The 19,549-nt window shown below is 35.5% G+C and overlaps 2 protein-coding genes across 3 annotated transcripts in view; one reads left to right on the forward strand and one right to left on the reverse strand.

The window, feature by feature from the left end:
* The window catches only part of LOC132702113 (uncharacterized), a 52,220-nt gene extending 41,916 nt beyond the window's left edge, over nucleotides 1-10,304 (reverse strand). The window contains exon 1 of the mRNA XM_060670552.1: nucleotides 10,168-10,304. The gene's annotated coding sequence lies outside the window, so the exon portion shown is untranslated. The remainder of the gene's footprint in view (nucleotides 1-10,167) is intronic.
* The window catches only part of LOC132702114 (uncharacterized), an 81,834-nt gene that overhangs the window by 55,196 nt on the left and 7,089 nt on the right, over nucleotides 1-19,549 (forward strand). The gene's annotated exons all lie outside the window — the stretch shown is intronic.

Consider the following 19,549-nt stretch of genomic DNA (forward strand, 5'->3'; position numbering starts at 1 on the left):
TTTTGTAGACTCGGTTTCTTTAGTTCCGGATTTGTACTCCATAACCTAACCATTTTATGCTGCAACGGCTGTGTGCGTGGCCCCTTGTTCGCTTGGTTTTCTCTTAAGTGACACCGGTTTACTGAGAGATACTAATGCAAAAAACAGAGTATTAGTTGCGCATTAGAAGGAGTCATAACCATTACCATCTGTCACCCTATGAGACTAGGGACCACATTTGCTTTTCATTGCTTCGGTATTCCTTGGCGAGCCTAGTAAACATTGTTTTGTTTCTTAACCTATTCTTCTTCGATTTTCTGTGGCTGGCCGTCCGGTCGGCACCATAGATAGCGTTCGGGTAGTTCGATCTCGTTGACGCAATCTCGATTCTTTGGCACGGGCCATACGGCCATCACCACAGATATAGTTCGGTTGTTCGTTCTACTGGCGGCGTACCGTCGACTAGGTTGGCAAGAGTGACGTTTTCCCTCTAATTTTTTTGTGCCCGTTTAGCCTTTTAATAAAACTGGTTGTCTGAATCGTTCGGCATTTTGTACGCTAGCTTTTGAAGCTTGGGGGTGTGACCGATTTCTTTTTGAGCCGGTAGTGCTACCCCAATAAGAGGGGGATATGTAAATTGGTCACTAATTTATGATTTCCCATACTTTTGGATCTATTTGGAGTTTGGAATGGGAATCTTCCGCAACGAGGGATTTTGAAAAGAATTGTCATTGCCCCACATTCCCGGAAAACCCTCGAATCGAGGTAAGTTACCTTTTGGAACCATTTCGCCAATTAATCAGTGTTCCTCAATTTATGCCGATTTTATTTTTTTTTATTTGGTTTCTTCTTTCACCGGAATACCAGACCAGACTTGGTGTCTTGCAGTGTATGCTGTCTCTTGGGTACATGTTTAGTTGTGGAGTTTCCCCTATCGAGCAGCCGGCTTTCCGGACGGACTTTGCTGGGTTAACTGGGACTGCCCACCTGCGGCTGTCCCATTGAGCCACCATTCCATCTTGGCTTGATTCCCGGGATAGTGACAGACGTGTAACGTTCGGGACAGCTTGAGGTTTGGGTAGCTTAAGTGGCCTGTTCTCTTCAAGAACAGTTTGCGGAACTTATAGTCTTAAATTATAGTGTCTTACATTCTTTTGCACCGCGAGATTTGACACTCACACCTACCACCAGGTTGGAGGAAATAAATTATTGTTCGTGATTCACTTGTTTATTTCCTTTACGGGTTGGAACCTCGGGTTGATAAGTTTACCTTTTTCGAATCACTCGGCGCCTACCTACCACCTTCCGGGACTGACCGGGGTGCCCTTCACCGCCTTCCAACTTGGCTTTGATTTAGTTTTTTTTTTTCTACTTTATTAATTTTTCTTGATTGTTAATGAGCTAGCCTAGGCATTGTCTTACCTCACTATTAAATTACGAATTTAATTAATTAATGCGTTTGTTTTTCACGACCCTGAGATCGAGAGGTAAGATGTTTTTTGAACAACTCCTGCTTTAGTCAATATCATTCAATATATTCAACGTTTTCGTGGGCACCGGAATTTAAAGTTAAAATGAAATTATTCGACCATCTGTCCGAAAAATTTCGTTTTCCGTTCTACCGAACATACTTTTTCTCTCATAAAAATAAATAAATAATGGATAATCCGCCGTCCGTGACGGCTCGTATATATATATATATACAAAAAAACAGACCACTTTGAAGCGGCGCTAAATGGCGGCGCCGCTCCCTTTTATAATTTTAATTTCAAATAAATGGAATTGACAGGAAACCGGGGATCATGAAATTTGTCGAACAATAACCAACCGGCGGAATGCAAATGTTTGCGCTGACCGTTTCGTTTTTGACCAAATTTAATTAATTTTTTGCTCGAAATCTACTAAACTTGCTGAATTTTGATTTACCTGTTTTCAATTTATTGGTTTGTTTCTTATTTTCATCCGCTTATCACAATTTTTCTGGACATTTCCGTCCTTTCTTGTCTCCGTATTTATTTACGGTGTGTCTCTATTGTCAAAATGTTATAAGTTCATTTTTTTCTAAAAACCGCTTAAATAGACTATTAATGGGGTCCCGATATTTAAGGGTATGATAACTTGTGAGCTGTAATCACAGCCACAGTGGTTTTTATCAAAAATTTCTTATCGCTCTAGATATTTTTTGAAAATTTTGTACACAACTTTGGACTTTTCATTTGCTGGCGTAACATTGACGTCACGACTTTAATTATTATTACTTATTTTTGGAATTCTGTTGCTAAATTGGTCTTTTGACACCATTTTTGCGTAAAAAATAAAAACCAAAAACATTTTTTCTCTGAAGTTCATTGAAACTGAAAAAAGGTATTTATAAACATATATCTGTGGAAACTTCGATTTCGAGGTAGAAGCTTGTAAACGTTGAAAAGCGCTCAAATATAGAGTCAACGAAGGGTACCAACTTTTGATAATTGTTTTCGTAAAAACAAACCCTGGCATTTGTATCTGGAAAACGAAGTCTTTGGGAACATACATAGACATATATAGGTGTTTCTAACAACATGCGCCATCGCACGGTTGGAGGTTAGGTATCAAAAAGAAAAAAGTTCAAGGTACAGTGTGCGCTACAGTAACTAGATAAAAGTTGTGAAGAAGCGTCCCGGGAGGTATCTTAACGGATATTATTGGCAAAGAAATATACGCCACTGATTTTTTTGACCCTTCAGTTGTTTTCGTACTTTACTCGGTTTTTCAGCAAAAAAATGAAAATTTATTTCAAAAAATGAATACTAATCGAATATCATCTGTCTTAAGTTCAGCAGGCGGATAAATGATATAAACTTTGACTACACATTCAATGGTGTAAAAATAAAAAAAGTAGAGCAGATTAGGGATCTTGGAATTGATATCCACATTGAGAATATAGTAAAAAAAGCTTATAAAAATTTAGGTTTTATATTAAGAGTTAGCAAGGAATTTCAGGATCACAAATCGCTTATTATTCTATACAATTCCTACGTTCGATCTCACCTTGACTATGGCGGTGTGATATGGAGTCCTCAGTATCATAAATATATAGACAGAATCGAGAGAATACAAAAAAAGTTTGTTTTCCATTTAAATTTTAGATTTAACCGTAACTTACTAACTCATTCGTATGAAGCTAGTCTTAATTTCTACCATATACTGAAGTTATCTGTTAGAAGAATTATCTCCAGTGCTATATTTTTGCATAATATTATTAATAGTAGGATTGACTGTCCTTTACTGTTGGAAAAACTATCCTTCAAGGCCAGAGTCATTATAACAAGAACTCCTTCATTATTTTACGTGCCTAGATTTAATACAAACTTAGGTAACAATTCCCCAATATCTCTTTTACATAGACATTACAATAATTATTTTTCGCACGTTGACATCTTTGCGTTATCACTTAATTCCTTTCGAAATCAAGCAATTAGGGTTTTTCTATAAATTTATTTTAATTTTTGATTTGTTTTCCTTATTTTTTCACATTTGTTTTTTGTAATTCACGCACTTAATATACAGTGTTAGTTTTGGTTTAGTTTGGTAAGTTTGATTGTTATTATTGTTTTTTTTTTATCTTCTGCTTATCGTAGATATAGGTAGGTACTTGCTTATAAGTTTTACTTTGTTAATTAAATAATGGTATAATTGTTAGTGTGTCCTTGTAAATTGTGAAGTTAGTTCTTCATGTTAGGGCACCTTTGTAATAAATAAATAAATAAATGACGTAACCATTTTTGCATAAACCAATTTTTTTTAATATTGAACACTCCGTTTATTGAAATTATTGCTGGATGTACAGGGTGGCCCGTTTAAGAGGGGTCTATACTTTATCTCGAAACTTACGGCGGTTACAAAAAAAATTAAATACAAAAGTTGTTGGTATATATGGGTCTCTGAGTTACCGGTTTGGCTTAATTGGCAATTATGTTCCAATAATACATACGTTCTTTTACATTCGCAATTAAAGAATCTTGTAAATGAGGTCCTTAAATAAAAAAAAATACTTTTAAAAAATATTCTTATTCTTAATAATATACATCCAGTAATGATTGGTTTTCAATAAACGAAGTGTTCAATATTTAAAAAAACGACTTGTGCAAAAATGATTACGTCATAAGCCACATGCCTGCAGTGAAGCTGATGATGTTCGTTTAGTATTAATTTTTTGAACTAAATTTTCATTTTTTTGATGAAAAACCAGGTAAAGTACGAAAATAACTGAAGAGTCAAAAAACTCAGTGGCGTACATTTCTTTTCCAATAATATTCGTTAAAATATCTTCCGCGACGCTTCTGAACAACACAACTTTTATCTAGATAAATCAAAATTACCTCTTTATTTTTTAAAAATATTCAACACACTGTACCCCGGAAGCTGGAAAAGGTAATAAGCAACCCAAAAATGATGGTTAGTTAACCCCAATTCTGAAGATGATCCCTATTAAGCTCGAAACGGTGCATCACAGACCCATACTCATATATATCATTGAATTTGTCTTTGAAAGGACTATGCAAAAATTTATCTATCTATTATTATCTATTTAAAAAATTGAAACTTTGTTTTACCACCCTGTATATAAAAAGTGACAATTAGGAAAAAAAGTCATTTTAATAGAAACACCTTGTATTTAATTTTTTTTTGTAGGTTTCCAGATAAGGTATAGGCCCCTCTTAAACGGAACGCCCTGTACGTTTATATGAACTTTTTTTATGAGTTTGTATAATGTTTTCGTCTTAGGAAATTGGTTCTCGAAACCGTAGTACGGCAACAAAAAACTAACTCGCCCTGTATTAACTATAAAATCAAATGGAAGCCGTGCACATTGGTCGCAAATTATAACCGAACGGTTCGTGCTCGCACGTGAATAATTTATCTTTTTCACATAAAAAATGAACTGTTAAAAACACGGATCGGAAAATGGGTTGATTCTGTTGTCCGTGACGTTAGTAAACAGTTTCGAAAATGCATTGACACGGGTAAACTGACCATAAAACAACTTTCGCGACCATTAAAAATGTACGTCGGTAATAAAATCTGCATAACGAACCACAAAACAAAACATCAATCTAAAACAATATGCAGACGCAACGAATGCAGGTGTACATATTTTAGTTAAGCTTAAATTTCATTGCCGGTGCAGCCCACGAAGGTGGGATATGAAAAATGTTGCGATATGAAAAATTTCCGGGAGGCGTAATTAATTAGCAATCTCTGATCGCCGCCGCCGTAATGGATTAAATCGGTCGATGATAATAACCAGTCGTTAACCCAAGGTAGTACGCGGGATTAAGCACGATTAATTTCAGATGCAACGACGTATCGATTAGAAAACCGAATCTAAAATTGCGTGCATTCAAATCGGTTCACAATCTTTGACTTTCGTTTTTTTTTTTTTCTATTCATCTGACCCAAAAAATAAACATACTATTTGAAAGACAATTTAATATGCTTGAGCATGAGTTTACATTTGTCAGAGCAATGAAACGTGTTGATGCAGTAGTTATAGTGATAGTAACAAAGTTGTTATATGTTAGTTGTTATTATTTTAGTAGTAGATAGAGAGAAGAAGACTGAAGGAAAATAACTTGACTCCAAATTGGTCCAAAACTTGCTCCAACTCATCGACAAGCACGCCTACGCTTTGCACGGGATCATCTAAATTGGACATTGGACAATGAGCTAAAAAATTCGAGCTAGACTTATTTGAAAAAAAAAGAAATGGAAGTCAAAAAGGTCGATTTCTATGCACGCAAGTTTATTTTGTTTCTACATGATCATGGTTAAATAAAAATATTGTTAAGATTTTACACGATGGTAATATGGGTGTGTAAGATCGTATTATGTTTCTTTCACCTGAACAATATGTGTTGGATGAGTTATATTCACGCTGATAACCAGGCTAGATGGGATTTATTTAGAAGTTTTCATTACGGAGGCATACTTTAGAAGACATTCCTATGAAACACGATAAGTCCGAAATTTGAAGCTATTAACATAAAAATGGACCTCGTTCCCTAATCAAACCTACTGAAACTGGGCTGAGGGATCAGGACCCGCGAAACCTAATACTATCAAAATGTAGAGAGTGTGACCAGTATTTGCACCAAATAACATGTTTTGGAAGTTATATTTTTCTTTTGGTATTCAATAAACACTATACGTCTATATGACCAAAGAACTGCAAGAACTAGCAAATTTTTTGGGGACAACGCTGGTGCTCGCTCCGGGTTTCTTGGTATCAGATCAATGAAATGCAGCTAGGCGTCGACCAACAGTATCAGTTGAAATTTTGAGTCTATCTGCCTCCTGTAGTTGCGTCCACCTGTCACAACCGTTGTCGTAAAGCAGGGACTCTAAAAAAATGATCTTAACTGGCGTAGCTATGCGATGTCTTCTAAGTGCTGACCTGTCTCCCAGTAGCGTTTGATCATAAGTGAAATGTAGTGCAAATGATAAATGATAAAGGTATAAAACATAAACAACTGTATAAATTTGGCATGTATGTTAAAAGGAAAAATAAACCAGGTTGTACTAAATAACACTTAAGTATTTCTACTATTTAACATTGATTGATTCACTTTTGGAATGACAAGCAAGCTTTCTATCTTTTTTATTTTGTTATAATATACAAATGTGTGATTATTGAATATACTTATATATTATTTGTATTATTCGAAAATGAATATTTGCCCGTTACCCGCGATTTATAATTCGATTTTGTTATTTTAATTCGTGCTAAAGAGCACTAATATCGGTTCGGAATAATAAATTTTATTTAAGCATTAAGGAACGTTATATATTACCTATCCAAAGGGCTGTAAATCCCCAATAAAACTAAACGGACGATAATATAATTGGAAAATAAAGATTAGATTTATGGTAGCTGCGTGATGGCGTGCAATTTTGGTCCGCGAAATGAAAATTGAAGATGGCGACTTGTTACATTTCCGTTGAATTATACTTTAGTGACAAAAAAAACAACGATCCCAAACAAATCCTCAAATCTGTGCGGGACAACTTGGAATAGATTAAAAAAAAAGTGGCTTAAGTGTTACTTGGGTCACGTTGACATCCAAAACCTAAACACTTTAGTGATGGGTCTCGAAAAACCAGTGAGTCCAAGTTTTCATGTTGACATATCAAAAACAGTTCGAGTTATTCGAGAACTTCATTTTTACACATTCCATCTCACCAATGAGCGACTAAGGAGACGAGTTCATTCTAGGATTGCTTTTTTGCGCACTCATTAGGATTAGGATATTCAAAAAAGATTTTTAGTTAATCACCTAGTAAATTTAAATTATGTTTGAAATAATTAATGCTGCACAACACCATTGTTTAAATTTGGTTATTTAGCAGTTTGATGTTATAATAATTACAGCTAATATTGGGCCTGTCACATTTATTTTTATTTTATTTCATCGGGTATCTCAGAAAGGTGCGATTTAAGCGACACTGTGCTACTTTTTTGTGAAATTAAAGATGCCGTCAACAAAATTATCGTGGCACTCTTGGTTTTCGAGATACAGGGTAAAATCTAATCACCCTCGTTTCTCCGTTGTCTTTTAAGTTATTCAAGAGTTATATTTTAGACTGAACACCCTGTATATTATTTTTTACGTTAGTTGGAAATCATTTAAGCTTTTCAAAAATATATATTAGCGTAAATTTATTATGAAAAATAAGCTCAAAATGTAATTTTATCCCATTTTCCTTTATATTTGGCAGTAGGCCATGATTAATCTATTAAAAACAATATCCAAGTAACGTACAATAAATTCAATAATTTAAAATTCAATTATTTAGATGTGTTTTATAAGTTATTACATTAAATAATACGAAATAAAATTATAACTAAAGAACACAACATAATATTATACCTAAAACTGTTGTTCAAATTGGAGACCATTTTCCATTTTTCTTTTATTTCTTTAATGTCACTTAAAACAATTCTTGGTCTCCTTCGTAGAGTTTCGAAAGTTAAATTGCCCCTCGAAATTCTGCTTGTATCAGTTTTTATATACTTTACTTTACTTTGCAGTTCGTGGAGACCATCTTACAGGTCCGTTGATACCTATACGTTTTTGACGGAAGTTGTCATCTAAAAATGGTCTCAAAAGTCCAGAGGTATGACTTGGGGCACCATCTTTATAATATACTAATGGACTAAGAGAATAAGAGAGTATCTTCTGGAACGACCTCCTTAAGAATGTCTGCATGTCCGCATATGTTACAAGTCTCCCAAGATAATCGTTGATTCGTATTTGTTGCAATCCTTTTGTTAAATAGAATAAAAGTAACCATAAGGATATTTATTAAAACCTTCGTTTGCATTTTATTTTAGAACGCTTCCGGGACACGCACCTTCATTAAAATTGATACCATCCATGTGGAAATCGTTCTAAAACAAGAGTTTTTATGAATTTAAATAAATTTATTGATATCGATTAATTATTTCGACAATCGAACTAAGGTCGAAATGTGGAATATATATACGTTTGATCTTCTTCTTGACGTGCCATCTCCATCGGTGGAGGTTGGATATCACAGTGGCAAATCTCTCTCTGTCTTCAGCAGATCCTATGAGCTCTTCGAAGTCCATGCCAGTCCACTGACGTATATTCCGCAGCCATGAGTTTCTTCCGACCCAGCCCCCGCTTACCTTCGATTTTTCCCTTGACGATGAGCCGTGCGTATCGGTATTTGTCGTTTCTCAGGATGTGACCCGGGTATGCAGTCTTACGGACTTTCACAAGTTTGAATAGTTCTCGTTCAGTTCCCAGCCTGCGCAAAACTTCTTCGTTCGTGGTATTCGATGTCCATGGTATCTTAAGTATTCTGCGATATGTCCACATCTCGAAAGCTTCTAGTTTATTAATGGTTTGTGTTTTTAGTGTCCATCTTTCGACTCCGTACAAGAGAGTAGACCACACATAACATTTCGAGAGTCTTAAACGCAGCTCGAGGTTGATTCGTGAGTCGCATAGGAGCTTTCTGAGCGTACAAAAGAGTTTCTGGATTGTTCTATTCTCGATCCTATTTCTGCGTCTGGATCTAATTTGTTATCTATCCAGCATCCCAAGTATTGAAACCTGCCCACTTCTTCTAGTATCTTTCCATTTATTTGTATTGGTTGTGGGACATTCTTTTTTTTTTAATTACCGTTACCTTAGTTTTCTTAACGTTTATTTTCATATCGAATTATTTCAACACTTTGTTTAAATTTTATATACATTATATATGTTTTAAATGCTCGAGAAAAATATTGTTAAAGTTATTATGCGGACTCTTTAACTAAAGGGCCTGTTGACCAATGGTTACGCTGATGTTATCGCCTTTAAAAGAGGCGGCGTTCGAGTTATGTCGGAAATCCGATACATTTTGAACCCGGCCGGCTGCATGAAATTCCCCTTGTTGCGGAAAATGGCGATGCCTGATTTACATTGCCGTTTAAAAAATGATCACCTCTTATTAAACTGCCCGCATCCTTCTTTAAGCTCCGATCCGAAAATATTGGAACACGCAAGAAAATAGGCAACTTGAACAAACTTTTAATTTGAAAAATGTTGCTTATAAAAGTAAGTTTATATTATTAACAAACAACAGTTCACAAAAAAAAAATTTCGTAGTTCTGTGTAACAAATACAAGCAATCGAAAATTTTAAAATGGTGACGTCAATTCGCTAGTAGGATTACGCGCCAGCGGGACGGTAGCGTAGACAACGACAACGCGTTGTTGGTTTTATTTTTAATTTTAGTCTTTGTCCTGTCGCTTGCTTTTGTTATTTTGGGTTTATTATCAAAAGGAAAGTTTGAAAGATCGATCTGCTAATTTACCTTTAGTGAATATGGTTATGGTAAAAGGTATGTTCATTAAAAATTTAACCACTGGTTTTAAACCAATATAATATTGCAATCAACTTAGAGGTTTCTAATATTAAAAATTCAAATGGTGTATCAAATAATAATAGAAGGTCTTAATTAGGTTTACGTATATAAAGGAAAATAGACATAACCGTCAGAACAGGTCAGGTTTCTGCCTTGCGAAGCAAAAATACGACGTGCCTGTTCCGAAACGTCGTTAGACCGCTCTAGCGACTTTGTACGCCATAATCGAATCGCGATAAATAATAATTAACGAAAACGATCGCCGCTCACCTTGAAAAACCTAAAAATGTACGGAGAAATGTCCACTCACGCGTTCACACTAACGAGAAGGCGCGCGCGTTCGACATTAAAAAAGGACCAACGACACCACTGACTCCGATCGCGTTCACATTGTCATTGGCGACCGGTAGTCGCGATAGTCAGTCGGGACTTCTTCGTGACTTGGTAATGGTCGCGTAGAGGGGCACCTTTTCAATAGGCGGCGGGAAACCATATTTTCGATTCACTTAATCGGTCACTAATTCGTTTAAATCAGAAAAAAATTAATCACGATGCTAGGATGAGCGCACCGCAAGACAATTGTCAACAACTTCGAAGTATGCCAATGTTAACGATAACAATGGATGTTATGGGGGCGGCTGCGGTTTTTTCATTTAGGTCAATGAATTTAAATGTTTCTTCATTACTCACCGCCCTCATAATATACCAGAATGTACAAAAAATATTCAAAAAAAATTTTTTTCTCTCCTTGTTTTGATGCATGAATGCATCTTATTTTATGCTCTAAACACGGAATCTGATACACAAATAAGTACCACACGTAGGTTTTTAATTTAATATTTATTTCATCAAAAAACAATATTATTAAAGTATAAATTATTATAAGGAAATAAAAAAATGTGGCGGTTTTAGTTTAAATTATATTAACAAAACTAATAAATATCGTCAGTTATTTCATTATGGAGTGATAGAATTCAAATTATTTAGTAGTTTTCTTCCTCAATCTGAGGAATTTTTACAAGTCCGTGGCATTTTGCAACCTAAAATCACATAAAATGAATTTTAGAACAACCTTCAAACTTCTATTTTATATTTATTGGCCCTCACATCACGACAGAAACTAAAAGTCGACCAATAGTCTGCATTACACCACGGCTATAAGCATTGGCCAGCGATATTGGCACAGGAATTTGGAATTGGGGATTTTAGATAGATCTACACGTAGCGCCCAGATGTTTCATGTGCCTAGTCAACGTCAATCAGGTCCGGTCTCTAACAAATTTCGCGGTTCCAAATCCTATCTTAATCTCAACATTTTTACTTTACCTAATTTTTTTATGTGCAGAACTGTCGACAGAATTTACACTAATAATAAGTTCATCCACGTTGTCTTGGAGATTATCAGTTTACCGTTCCTTATGACATGTTGAACAAAATTACTCCAAAAATCATTGCCACATATTTCTTTCATAAAATTACTATTTCAAACTCCTTTGGACATACATCTGATAAAATAGGAAGATGAGTTTGATACAGACGGTGACTTACCTCAGTGGTTCGAGAAGTACAAAAATAATGACGACGATGACTGGGAGGTTCCCCTAAGTAATTGGATGTGCAATAGCGGCCAAGATCTAACGGATAATGATATTATTACTGAAGTTTTACAGCCAAACCCTCGAAGCTTTGGTAACGAAAGCGACGATGATGTGCAACCGGACGACTTACCAAGTTATTCTGAAGCGCTTTGTGCTGCTAAAATCGTTACATTTTTTTTTACAATCTACTGATAATGTAACTGATGATATTATGCAAGAGTCCTGGAAGGTTGAGAAGCACACTGAGAATATGAAATTTGCATTGAGAAAATATCAACAAACAAAAATAACGATTTTTTTTACTCAAAAAGAATAAAGTACAATTACTTGTATGCTGCAAAGTTTATATAGGTTGATTAGTTTAGGTAGTTCCGTTTATTCATATCTCATACTCTCATATTCTGATCCTCAGAGGGTACACTGTATCTCCTTCCTTCCAGAAGCTCTGATTTGAAGTAGGAGTCAGCAAAGAAATCGTTATCCATAATGACAACATGAGGTAATACGTGACCTCATAGGCAACCCGTGATCATTAGATTCTTTATAGGCAGGCAGTATCAAGAATAAGACTCGATAGAAACCAAGAATATACACTAAGAATGAAATTATTGAGCTTCAGAGGAGAGGGGAGATTAAGCTTGTATATAGGAAGAAATTATAAGACAACTGTTAGGTAACTTTTGAACTAGCGACCCTTCGTTTAAAGTTAGCGGAATGTTTTTCAAACGATAATCGTCATAAACAATTTGTTTTGAGTAAAGTATACTCGCCAGAATTTCACTGACTTGTCCGCTTTTTTCTTGGAGTAGAATTTTTAAATTCGCCATTGTTCTGTTCCGCTTCTCACCACCATCACCACCACTCGCATTTGAAGCGCCACTCACAGCTGCACTAAACTGCGAATGTTATTAAAAGTGACAATTGTCTCACTCGCATGGAGCACTTGCCCTTGAGTTCCATGTTAATGGTAAGAAATCTAACATAAAATAAATGAAAATTTTCATATTTGGGGGTATTGTAAGCCATTTTGACCTCAATAAATTAATGCTTTCCCTTATACTCTGATACTATTCAACATTTTTTACCTACTTTACAAGCATGATGTGAGATACCGACATGAAAATGTTTTTCAGGAAATTGAGAATAACGATTACTAAAAAAATGGAGATACTTAATAGTTCTTTACGTAAAATTGGAAAGTATTTCAATGCTCATTCCATGAGCTTTGGACGAACTCTTGACGGCATGGTGGAGGCGCAAAAAAATATATTTAAAATTAAAATTAAAGTTCTTTTAAAATTAAAATTCTTTTGGGCATGCCGATATATTCATAAAAAATTTTTATTAAAGCACGTAGAACCACCTCTATGACTGCTTTTTAAATTCCAGAATTATTGGAAAGCTATATTAATAGCCTATTATGCACTTCTTTGGACACAAAAAATATTTAGGCGGTCCACGTTATCATAAGGAGCAGTGGGTGGGGCAAGGCGGCTCTCCTGGGGCAAGAAGGCCCACCTCAAAAGTTAACCAATTTTTTTTTGTTATTATTATATTCGCCCTTTGCGTAATACCAGGGGTGAAATGGACCGCTTAAAAATCCTAAAATAAATACCAATAACAATTTCTTTAGTCAATAGAAAAATAGTTGCTAAACAGTAACGTTTTTTTTAATAAATACTTTTTAATAAATAATTATATATTTTATAATTATTTTATATTATTAACCAAAACTAACCAAAATCTCACTTGGCATCTTCAATGCTCGCGCTCCGAAAACACTTCGAACACTCGGAGCGCGAGCATTGAAGATACCAAGTGAGATTTTGGCGAAACGTCAGCAGGATTCCAGTCGGAGTTCAACAAGCGAACGGATGATATCCCGGAATATAGTGTCATCACATTTTTCCATCCGTGAATCAATACGTGAATATATATATATATATATATATATATATATATATATATATATATATATATATATATATATATATATATATATATATATATATATATATATATATATATATATATATATATATATATATATATATATTAAAAATAAATCGATTTGATGGTTAAAAGCCCCAAAAAATAATAAAAACCTTAATAAAATTGGAAAAATAAAATAGCAATAAAAAGCAAAGTAGCAGTTCGAAATCGAAAAGTATGCGAATTCGACCGATTCGAGTTCCCCCCTAAAGCAGTTGCTAATTTCGCCGGCGGTTTCTTGACGAGAAATTGAAATGCGCCCTCATTTCCCGAATACGTTCCCGAAGCACGAAACCTAGTTCGATTGCGCCTGCTGTGTTCCCCATTTATTTCGATTTCCTAACGACCCCACCACGGATTTTCGCAATTTAAATGCCTTGAAAGAGACCCGAAACTTTAATGCAATTCATTAATTATTTCAGCAGCCAATTTACATTTTTTAACAATTATTATTAGTATAATTAGAAATTATGAGTGATATAACTAGGTCTTGTTTTTAATTAATGTATTTTTTATTCTTCTACTATCAATAAGATTTTTTATATGGAAAGCTATTGTCTGTCAATTTATTTATTTAAAAAAGTCTACCTAACAGACCCTAACCTAAAATCTAAAGTAACATAAGCATTAACTAATAAAAAAGAAGAAGAGAAGAGGAAAAGACTGACATTTACAATTATAGGTTATTGGGGCAAAAACGCTTTTACTTTGCGGAAGAAAATACGTGAAAATTTTAAAGTATTTGTTCCCGGCGTGGCCATTTATTTAAAAATTTAAATAAAGGCAGTAAATAATGGTAATCATCACTGAGCGACACTAACCAAAACTAACCAAATATATGCGAAAAGCCTTGTGGGGGATATACTCCATCCAACTTAAACTTTACTGAATGAAGTTGCAGGTTTTTATTTAGAAACCAACTGTTGATTTGCTTTAAACTACTTTGGAGATTGAAACAATCATCTAAGCACTGGATTGTTTGTAAAGATTACGTCGTCAGCATATAAAACAACATAAAATGACATTTATTTATTTATTTATTTACATACACTGCTCAACAGGATCAAACCCAATTACAGAGCAGGATAACACCGACTACATTTAATCAGAATTACAAAATTAATTACAAAGTATGAACACCATCACCCAAATACACTAATATTGCAAAAAAAATGATCCGCAACAAAATAAACAAAAGAAAAATGCCAATGAAGGAAATGACTCAGCTGCAACGGCAACGAAATTGCAAGCAGACTAGGCACAACAAAATTTTAGCCTAATGCTACTCAAGCTGCAATTAAAAATGTCCGAATCGCTGGTACGGTTGGATACGTTGCAGATATTATATAAGGGAGAGAACTTCAAGACATTAGTCCTCGCGGTGGGAAGGTAAAAGGTAGCAGACTATCGCGATGCTAACCGCGGAACCATGAAATTCAGCTGCTCAAGTAAGCCAGGACAATTTACCGAATTATGAATCAGCTTGTATAACAAAACTTGTGACAAATACTTGCGCCTGGTCTGCAGAGGGTCCATCGAAAACAAATTCAGCAACTCAGTCTGAGGAACACCCTGTTCAGGATACGATCCATGAGTTTTATAATACATATATTTTAGAAATCGCTGTGATCTAGTCTATCGAAGGCTTTTGTTAAATCTAGATAAATGACATCCAGCTGTGCATGGTCATCGATGGCACTAGCTATATACTGTGTGATAAGAAATGAATTTGTAGTTGTCGATCTACCCTTCTAAAACCGTGCTGTTTCGAACACAGCTGCTGACTCGTCGCCGAGTAAATAACATTATACAGAAGGATTTCGAAAACCTTGAGGAGTTTGCATATTATCCAGATGGGTCTATAATTACTGAACTGGGCAATACTAATGGCCCCAGTATTAAGCCTTGAGGAAGCCCGAGGAAACACGTATTCATCGGAGGTATGACCATAAAGATAGACCTGATGAGTGCGGTTAGACAAGTGCGAAGGTAACAAATTAACAAGCAATTCAAAAAATCCACAAGTACTACGCTCGTGGATCGGAATGTTGCTATCCAACCCATATAACGTTTTTGAGAAGTCAAGATTGATGACGTCCTCTTGATAACGTTTATCGATAGTCTCAGAAATATACTGAGACATAGTAGTTACATTTTTAGTGGTGGATCTGCCTATAAAGAATCCATGTTTTTGAGAGACTATTTTGTTCTTAACAACGAGATGTATTTTGACATATAGGAGGGATTCTAAAACTTTACAGCAATTGCAAATAAAGGACATAGTCCTTTTATGCTGGTAAAATTTGAAATAATTAATTTAAGTATAGGTAATTAATTTCTTATAATACATAATCATCTTTTTGGACTTTAGTAGAACTTCGGACTCTGTCTGTTATAATTTACTTTGGCACATAGCTATGGTGTCAGACCCAACATTATCAATGTTAAAAAGAACTTTTACGAAAATATTTCACTGATTTTCAGCGAAAATCTATGCTCTATGCTCTATACACTGAGCACTGAGTATTTAATGCCTCAAAAGCCAAAATCATTTCCTTTAGGCGAGGTGGTTCAAATCCTCCTTGGAGGTGCTTTTTTCTAAATAACAATCCAAATAATCTAATAGTACCATTTTGAGATTTTGAGTTGTTTTTCTAATAACATTGGCGTCTGGGGTTTATGTTATTTTGGTATCTTTCTTCAAAAGTTTCTTAATGTTGCCGAAATCTACTTCTTCCGTGCATCTCCTTTTGTCTAGAGTATCCAATGCTTTTTCTTCTAGATTCGCCAGAAGAGGTGAGTTTGGTAGTTCGCTTTCGCGTTTATATCTTTGAATGCTTCGACAGCGATACTCATTTCGGCATCATGGGACTATTCGCTTCTTGATAGGCTCCAAAATAACTCATAGGCTTAGGAATGCTATGTGGATCGTTTATATCTAAATTATCTGCTTCGTCGCTTATTGCCAAAGCCTGCACATAACCATAGATGCCCACTTAGTGGTGGCAGGTAATTTCAGCGACTTTTTCTCTTGCTGAATGCCCTGGAAAAATACACCTAGGATTAATTAATTTTTTATTTTTGTTACAATCAACTTGACAGAGTTTATCGTTGTATTAACAGAATTGAATTTCATAAGATCCCCCGTAAGCAAATTCAGTACATGCGACATACAGCCATAAGCTCTGAATATTTTTTCAGCAACAATTTCATCAAATACTTCACTTATCTTCTGGCTCATATATTTTCCCGCATGTCCCGTTTCATCGCATTACACACTGAGGAACTGAGCGAAAGATATAGCTGGTATTCAGCTCCAATGAAGACCGGATAACTTGAAAGCCTCTATCCAATATTTATTTTCTGTTATACTGCCAGGAGTTCTAGAAGCATATGTTTCCAGATAGTCCCGTGAGATACCGTCGCAAAATGACTTAAGCGAGGAAAAAAATACGCTAGCGCAAGATCGAGCGCCATAGCGAGAAGTTGATGGTGCAGTTTTTACTGAAAGTGGAGCAAAAATTATTGTTATTTGTCTCATCTCTGGATAGAAGAGGAACTAACCCAACTTTTTGAAATTCTAAGTTGGTGATCCAAAACATTTTGCTTTTTATTCTTAGTGAATTTCTCTGATTTGTAATTACACATATATTGCTACAATTTGGTATATTGCCATAATATCGTCAAAATACGAGCAGTAACGTTATATTCGAAGAACGTAAATTCCACTAATGGAAACTGCACCGCAACTAACCGAAACAGTACGCTTTAACAGGAATGCAATGTTTCGCACGTTCGGCCTACTGCGACGAAAAAACGCGGAGCGGTCACTTTGATACGTTTCCATGCGACACCCGCCGCAACACGCTGAAATCTGCATTTTAAATGGAGTTTCGTTACTAGTGAGGCAGATTTTACAACTGAAATAGACTGCTAGTAATGGCGACTGTTTTTCTCTTACTCATAATAATCTAACCTGTTAAAAGCACACGCACCTATTTAAAATATATGTATTGGCCAGTAAAGTTGTTAACAGTAATAATATAGTCCCCCAACAACTTGGATTTTTTTAAAGAAGATCCACCATTGCCAATTTAACAGTATATTTCTGAGGCTATGAAGAAAGCTCTCAAATGGACGTCATATATCTCTCATACCTCTATCTCTATCTCTCTGACGCGTCCTTCAAGGCTCAATATTGTGGCCATTATCATTCGACATTTTTGTCCAATGTCATGGTAAGACCTTGATGTCAGTTTCTTGATATACGCGGAGGACGCATTTTTTTAAATATCCCGTGTTCTCTTACTCTCCAGCCAAGTGCAATGCGGTCTCGTTCACCAACATGAGTGTAGATTTTTTTTTTCATATCAGATATCTTAAAATCCGAGAATCTGAAACCAAACCTTCTCACCTTAATTGAAAAATGCTTCACGAGTCAAGTCTTTCGACACCTTGAATCTAAAACCAAAATCATCCCTAGTAGATTTTCTTAGACATTTAAACTCTATACACCCTAACATACGTTTTATAAATAAAAACTCAGATCTAACATTGGGTCGTTGTGTTTACAGAAAACCTACGTACGCAGACCAATACCTCAATTTTCACAGCCCAAAAGTCATCGGTTATCAACTCTCTTGTTTACAGAGTCCTAAAACTATCTCAGCCCGAATCACTGAACACCTGACCTCTGCTCTTCTCTCTAATAATTTCCACATTAAAGATATTAAGCGTTCTATCACAAAATACACTATAGTAATGAGGCCGAAAGCAATTCCTTCACTTACCACATACAAAAAGTTCTTAAAAAAACTAACCAAAACTAAAATTCTTGCATGTACCTGTCACCAATATGGGAATCAGTCACCCTCATTTAGTTCCGCCCCCCTCAAGCAATATATAATCGAGTACAGTGTAAAATGGGAGCTAGTTTCAGCCGAGCTCTGAAGAAGCCAACATCATGATTGGCGAAACGTTACCAAGAAGTTTTGTAAAAAGTATGAGTGTAGCTGTGAAATATGACTATCATCTTTTTGATAAAACTGTCTCCCTTTTTAACAGTTTTTGTGACTTATGAGTAATATTTGACTCGAAATTATCCTTTGTTCCTCAAAGACTATAAATAAAGAACGGATAAAAATGTTATACGTCGGGAATAGTTCGGCATCATGGGTACGATTGTCGTATCGATAGCGTGGAATCAGCGTGTTTTTGAGGTATCTATGGTATGAGTGGGACGGAGTATATCCCCCACAAGGCTTTGTTATTAAATAGATTTGGTTGGTTTTAGGGTGTTTTTTTTTCGATGTATAGAATTTTAAGTTGGCATTGCTGTTCAAGATGGTGACCGATTTAACAGCTGTCAAGTGATTTATTCTCAGTTTGGTTTGGCAATTCATCATGAATAGACTCACGCCTGAACAACGCTTGCAAATAGTGCCCAAATGGGCCCAAATCGAGATTGCCGTTGTTCTGACTGTTGGTGCGCTCTATGGGCTGGTGGAATCATTGGTCCGTACTTCTTTAAAAACGATGATACCCAGAACGTTACAGTCAATGGTGATCGGTATAGAGCTATGATTACTAACTCTTTCATTCCTGAATTGAATAACCATGATGTCCAGGAGATGTGGTTTCAACAAGACGGCGCAACATGTCACACAACTCGTGCCACAATCGATTTATTGAAAGACGCGTTCGGTGACCGCCTAATTTCACGTTTTGGACCTGTGAATTGGCCTCCAAGATCTTGTGATTTAACACCGCTAGTCATTGGTCTATGCGGATAAGCCACAAACGCTTGACCATTCGGAAAACAACAAATTGGAGGTCCAGATTGGACTACGTCCGCGCCAGCCGTGGCGGTCATATGCCAGAAATCATATTTAAAATGTAATGCCACAAGATTATCTTCCAGATAAATAAAATTCATGTCAATCGAATAATCCATGTTTTCTCGCAACTTATAGTTCTATACATCGAAAAAAACACCCATTATAAATAAAGTACCTACTAATAAAAGATTTACCTTCAGGTAGGTAGAAAACAATATAAACAAT

The sequence above is a fragment of the Cylas formicarius genome, unplaced genomic scaffold (genome assembly GCF_029955315.1).
Source record: "Cylas formicarius isolate icCylForm1 unplaced genomic scaffold, icCylForm1.1 PGA_scaffold_5__7_contigs__length_24384050, whole genome shotgun sequence".
Classification (NCBI taxonomy): Eukaryota; Metazoa; Arthropoda; class Insecta; order Coleoptera; family Brentidae; genus Cylas; species Cylas formicarius.